At 35.5% G+C, this 7,500-nt stretch overlaps 1 protein-coding gene across 3 annotated transcripts in view; it reads left to right on the plus strand.

The window, feature by feature from the left end:
• The window catches only part of znf385a (zinc finger protein 385A), a 120,758-nt gene that overhangs the window by 14,217 nt on the left and 99,041 nt on the right, over positions 1-7,500 (plus strand). The window lies entirely within an intron of this gene.

Raw genomic sequence — 7,500 nt, forward strand, 5'->3', positions numbered from 1 at the left:
TCCCCTCTCCTCTGTTCCTCTTCTCTTCTCCACTCCCCTATCCTCTGCTCCGCCTCTCCTTCTCCGCTCCCCTCTCCTCTGCTCCACCTCTCCTTCTCCGCTCCCCTCTCCCCTCTCCCCTCTGCTCCGCCTCTCCTTCTCCGCTCCCTTCTCCCCTCTCCCCTCTGCTCCGCCTCTCCTTCTCCGCTCCCCTCTCCCCTCTCCCCTCTGCTCCGCCTCTCCTTCTCTGCTCCCCTCTCCCCTCTCCTCTGCTCCTCTTCTCCACTGCCCTCTCCTCTGCTCCGCCTCTCCTTCTCCGCTCCCCCTCTCCTCTGTTCCCCGCAAGGCATGTTTTCCAAGGAGACAGTAATGATTATAGGGAGTTATGTCATCTGAGGTGTGTGAGTTCATATTGCTTAGAGAATAGTGACAGAGAGACGCAGAGAGAAAGACAGACAGACAGAGTACCTGACTTCTGCCTCATTTAAACGCTCTGCCCTGCCTCGCTAGTGTGTGTGTGTGTGTGTGTGTGTGTGTGTGTGTGTGTGTGTGTGTGCGTGCGGATCACTAGAGGCCCAGCTTAATGAGGATGAGACAGGAGATGTGTTAATAGCATCATTAACCCTCTAACTACAGCTGACTCACTCCAGACTAATTGTTCTGATCTGTACGTGGAACGGTCTGTTTGATGATGTCACAATTCGTTTTCATTCTCATATAGAGAATGATAGAATGTGGCAAGTTTGAATTGTAGAGATCCCATTAAGTTGCTATTCTATTTCCTAGTACTGGTTTGAATTCTATTCTATCCTATTCAATTCTATTATACTCCATTATACTGTTTTATATTATAAACTGGGTGGTTTGAGCCCTGAATTCTGATTGTCTGACAACCGTGGTATGTCAGACCAAATACCACGGGTATGACAAAACATGTATTTTTTCTGCTCTAATTACGTTGGTAACCAGTATATAATAGCAATAAGGCACCTCAGGGGATTGTGGTATGTGGCCAATATACCACGATTAAGGGCTGTATCCAGGCATTGCGTCATGCATAAGAAAAACCCTTAGCTGTGGTATGTTGACCATATACCACACCCCCTCTGGCCTTTATTGGTTAATTCGTTACCTGTATAGTTGTGTGTTCCTTTCATTGTTGCCATGACATTATGAAATGTATAGCAAAAGGCTGGGAATTGCCAGTGACCTCACGATACGATATTATCACAATGCTTAGGTGTCGATACGAAATGTGTTGCGATTCTCACGATTCTATATGTATTGTGATTCTTACGATTCTATATGTATTCTGATTCTTACGATTCTATATGTATTGTGATTCTTACAATTGTATATGTATTGTGATTCTTACGATTCTATATGTATTGTGATTCTTACAATTGTATATGTATTGTGATTCTTACGATTCTATATGTATTGTGATTCTTACGATTCTATATGTATTCTGATTCTTACGATTCTATATGTATTGTGATTCTTACAATTGTATATGTATTGTGATTCTCACGATTCTATATGTAGTGTGATTCTTACAATTTTATATGTATTGTGATTCTTACGATTCTATATGTTGCGATTCTTACAATTCTATATGTATTGTGATTCTTACAATTGTATATGTATTGTGATTCTCACGATTCTATATGTATTGTGATTCTTGCAATTTATATGTATTGTGATTCTCACGATTCTATATGTATTGTGATTCTTACGATTCTATATGTATTGTGATTCCTACAATTTAAATGTATTGTGATTCTTACAATTTATATGTATTGTGATTCTTGCAATTTATATGTATTGTGATTCTCACGATTCTATATGTATTGTGATTCTTGCAATTTATATGTATTGTGATTCTCACGATTCTATATGTATTGTGATTCCTACAATTTAAATGTATTGTGATTCTTACGATTCTATATGTATTGTGATTCTCACGATTCTATATATATTGTGATTCTTACAATTTATATGTATTGTGATTCTTGCAATTTATATGTATTGTGATTCTCACGATTCTATATGTATTGTGATTCTTGCAATTTATATGTATTGTGATTCTTACGATTCTATATGTATTGTGATTCCTACAATTTAAATGTATTGTGATTCTTACGATTCTATATGTATTGTGATTCCTACAATTTAAATGTATTGTGATTCTTACAATTGTATACGTATTGTGATTCTTACAATTTATATGTATTGTGATTCTCACGATTCTATATATATTGTGATTCTTACAATTTATATGTATTGTGATTCTTGCAATTTATATGTATTGTGATTCCTACAATTTAAATGTATTGTGATTCTTACAATTTAAATGTAGTGTGATTCTCACGATTCTATATGTATTGTGATTCTTACAATCTATATGTATTGTGATTCCTACAATTTAGATGTATTGTGATTCTTACAATTTATATGTATTGTGATTCCTACAATTTAAATGTATTGTGATTCTCACGATTCTATATGTATTGTGATTCTTACAATCTATATGTATTGTGATTCCTACAATTTATATGTATTGTGATTCTTACAATCTATATGTATTGTGATTCTCACGATTCTATATGTATTGTGATTCTTACAATCTATATGTATTGTGATTCCTACAATTTATATGTATTGTGATTCCTACAATCTATATGTATTGTGATTCTTACAATTTATATGTATTGTGATTCCTACAATTTAAATGTAGTGTGATTCTCACGATTCTATATGTATTGTGATTCTTACAATCTATATGTATTGTGATTCCTACAATTTAGATGTATTGTGATTCTTACAATTTATATGTATTGTGATTCCTACAATTTAAATGTATTGTGATTCTTACAATTTATATGTATTGTGATTCTTACGATTCTATATGTATTGTGATTCTTGCAATTTATATGTATTGTGATTCCTACAATTTAAATGTAGTGTGATTCTCACGATTCTATATGTATTGTGATTCTTACAATCTATATGTATTGTGATTCCTACAATTTAGATGTATTGTGATTCTTACAATTTATATGTATTGTGATTCCTACAATTTAAATGTATTGTGATTCTTACAATTTATATGTATTGTGATTCTTACGATTCTATATGTATTGTGATTCTTACAATTTATATGTATTGTGATTCTCACGATTCTATATGTATTGTGATTCTTACAATCTATATGTATTGTGATTCCTACAATTTAGATGTATTGTGATTCTTACGATTCTATATGTATTGTGATTCCTACAATTGTATACGTATTGTGATTCTTACAATTTATATGTATTGTGATTCTTACGATTCTATATGTATTGTGATTCTTACAATTGATATGTATTGTGATTCTTACGATTCTATATGTATTGTGATTCCTACAATTGTATACGTATTGTGATTCTTACAATTGTATACGTATTGTGATTCTTACAATTTATATGTATTGTGATTCTTACGATTCTATATGTATTGTGATTCTTACAATTTATATGTATTGTGATTCTTACGATTCTATATGTATTGTGATTCCTACAATTGTATACGTATTGTGATTCTTACAATTGTATATGTATTGTGATTCTTACAATTGTATACGTATTGTGATTCTTACAATTGTATACGTATTGTGATTCTTAAAATTGTATATGTATTGTGATTCTTACAATTGTATACGTATTGTGATTCTTACAATTGTATACGTATTGTGATTCTTACGATTCTATATGTATTGTGATTCTTACAATTGTATATGTATTGTGATTCTTACAATTGCATGTGTTGCGATTCTTATGATTCTATATGTTGCGATTCTTACGATTCTATATGTTGCGATTCTTATAATTCTATATGTATTGTGATTCTTATGATTCTATATGTATTGTGATTCTTTCGATTCTATATGTTGCGATTCTTACAATTCTATATGTATTGTGATTCTCACGATTTATATGTATTGTGATTCTCACGATTCTATATGTATTGTGATTCTTACAATCTATATGTATTGTGATTCCTACAATTCTATATGTATTGTGATTCTTACAATTCTATATGTAGTGTGATTCTTGCAATTTATATGAATTGTGATTCCTACAATTCTATATGTATTGCGATTCTTACAATTTATATGTATTGTGATTCTTACAATTTATATGTATTGTGATTCTTACAATTCTATATGTACTGTGATTCTTACAATTCTATATGTAGTGTGATTCTTACAATTTATATGTATTGTGATTCTTACAATTTATATGTATTGTGATTCTTACAATTCTATATGTATTGTGATTCTTACAATTCTATATGTATTGTGATTCTTATGATTCTATATGTATTGTGATTCTTACAATTCTATATGTAGTGTGATTCTTACAATTTATATGTATTGTGATTCTTACAATTTATATGTATTGTGATTCTTACAATTCTATATGTATTGTGATTCTTTCGATTCTATATGTATTGTGATTCTTTCGATTCTATATGTATTGTGATTCTTTCGATTCTATATGTATTGTGATTCTTTCGATTCTATATGTATTGTGATTCTTTCGATTCTATATGTATTGTGATTCTTATGATTCTATATGTATTGTGATTCTTATGATTCTATATGTATTGTGATTCTTATGATTCTATATGTATTGTGATTCTTATGATTCTATATGTATTGTGATTCTTATGATTCTATATGTATTGTGATTCTTATGATTCTATATGTATTGTGATTCTTATGATTCTATATGTATTGCATTTCGATTCTGTGATTTTATTGCGTTTCGATGTTTCAAACATATTGCTCAACATATGTCTTATGCAGAGGGACAAGAGAGGAGACGTGAGAAAACACGTTTTTAAAAGTGCTGAAAACAAATGGTCTCTCTATTTAAAACGAATTCGGAAAGGGGGATACCTAGTTAGTTGTACAATTGAATGCATTCAACTGAAATGTGTCTGAAAACAAGCTATGAAGGAAAAATACTGGAGGTTTGGTGCCGGTACAGCCAACGAGCACAAAAATAATATTGCGATGTTGTCAAAACGATACGATATATCACCCAAAATCATATCCCCATACGTAACTGTATCACTAGTATATCACACTAAAACAAGGAAGATATCAGACAATTATCTATTATCAATATGTGGTGTGATATGCTCATAATAGCCTGCATGCTGCTGTGTATGTGTGAAGTTCTGTGGTTCTGTGAGATCAGTATGGACCAGACTGAAAGAGTGCATCCCAAATGGCAAACCATTCCCTACATTCATAGGTGACAATATAACCTTTGAAATGCAGTCGGACTTGGCGGTTTTCCTCACATTTATTGGCCCACAAAATCTATCCACCACCTTTGCAGATGAGGTTCGAAGCGGCAGATAACCAGACGCTATCGTTTTGCTGTCGATTGTAATCTCAACTGTTTGGTTCACCATGGTTTTCTTGTCTATCTCACGCGTGTCAGAACCCTTTTAATAGTACCGAGTTAACATTCGTCTCTGTTGGCTTATACGTTTCCGGTGTTGACATTTCAGTTGTTTTAGCGGTGAAAAAGCGAATGTCATTCTAATGACCTTTACAGCGTCTGTACCGTCTGATCAGCTGATCTCCTCCTGATATCCTGATTTACTATGTAGATAGGATTCTGTTCAGCTCTGATAACATAACTCTACGACAAGGCAACACATTGCATTAGACAAGATAGGAAAACAGAACGTGCGTGTGTGCGTGTGTGTGTGTGTACAGCGTGTATGTGCGTATAGTACCGTGCGTATGCATCCGTGGATATTAGAACCTGGGTAATTTGCTTCATTTGCCTCGCTTGTTTCTACATTTGACCTTGAGCTGAACTCCCTATAACTACCCTCTATGATGACTATGCCCTTGACGTTCTACTACACATGTATCTTTGTCCTTGGCGTTCTACTACACATATATCTATGCCCTTGACTTTCTACTACACATATATCTATGCCCTTGACGTTCTACTACACATATATCTACGCCCTTGACGTTCTACTACACATGTATCTTTGTCCTTGGCGTTCTACTACACATGTATCTTTGTCCTTGGCGTTCTACTACACATGTATCTTTGTCCTTGACGTTCTACTACACATGTATCTTTGTCCTTGACGTTCTACTACACATGTATCTTTGTCCTTGGCGTTCTACTACACATGTATCTTTGTCCTTGGCGTTCTACTACACATGTATCTTTGTCCTTGGCGTTCTACTACACATGTATCTTTGTCCTTGGCGTTCTACTACACATGTATCTTTGTCCTTGACGTTCTACTACACATGTATCTTTGTCCTTGGCGTTCTACTACACATGTATCTTTGTCCTTGGCGTTCTACTACACATGTATCTTTGTCCTTGGCGTTCTACTACACATGTATCTATGCCCTTGACGTTCTACTACACATGTATCTTTGTTCTTGATGTTCTACAGATATATGTCTATGCCCTTGATATTCTACTACACATGTATCTTTGTCCTTGACGTTCTACTACACATATATCTATGCCCTTGACATTCTATTACACATGTATCTTTGTCCTTGATGTTCTACTACACGTATATCTATGCCCTTGATGTTCTACTACACGTATGTCTATGCCCTTGATGTTCTACTACACATATATCTACGCCCCTGGTGTTCTACATGCTGTATATCTATTTGTTAAATGTCAGGGTCCCTTGCACAGAGCTCGTTGGCTACAGTGGCAACGCTGACGGTGCTGATAATAGCAGTCACCCATACACCACACCATGGTCATGTTCATTACGGCACACCAAAGCAAAACGTTTGGCAACAGAAAGGGAACATTTGTGTTTCTTATTGAGCAAGGTCTTATTGAGCAATGTAATTCCTCCCTATTCCAGTGGCGTTTTCTTCTGTTTGGTGCTAAGTGAATAGGATGTATTTGCGTCTCTCTCTGTCCTCACTGTCTCTCCCCTGGGCTGTGCTGCACCAAGCCTGGGCTGTGCTGCACCACGCCTGGGGGTCTGGAGCTGTTGTTGCTGCTGTCATCTGGATCAGAGAACAGAGGAGGGGGAGGAGAGGATGGGAGGAAGAACATCACTGCAGCATATAATGGGTAACATGATCACTGGGCTCACTGGACTCCTCCTGATGTGGAGATACCCGGCCTATTCAATGTGGCTCTAGATGTATTGTGATCAGCTGCCACATCCCCCATTGACTGCACCTGGAGGCCTGAGGCTACTAGTAAGGGTTCTGCCGTAGACAAGAGGCCTTGTCCAACATTCTTAGAAAAAAAGGTGCAACCTATAACCAAAAAGGGTTCTATCATTCTTCTCCGTTGGGTGAAAAGGTTTTTTACCTAGAACCAAAAAGGGTTGTCCTACAAAGACAGCCGTAGCAGCATTTGGGCATGTTGAGCTACAAGCCTGTCTGTGTGTCTGGTTGAGTCAGAGCCGTGCTTCAGCTCAGGGCAATGTGCTGTGCTGCATCTCTAT

Source organism: Oncorhynchus mykiss, chromosome 16, assembly GCF_057628025.1.
Source record: "Oncorhynchus mykiss isolate SJ-2025 chromosome 16, ASM5762802v1, whole genome shotgun sequence".
Lineage (NCBI taxonomy): Eukaryota > Metazoa > Chordata > Actinopteri > Salmoniformes > Salmonidae > Oncorhynchus > Oncorhynchus mykiss.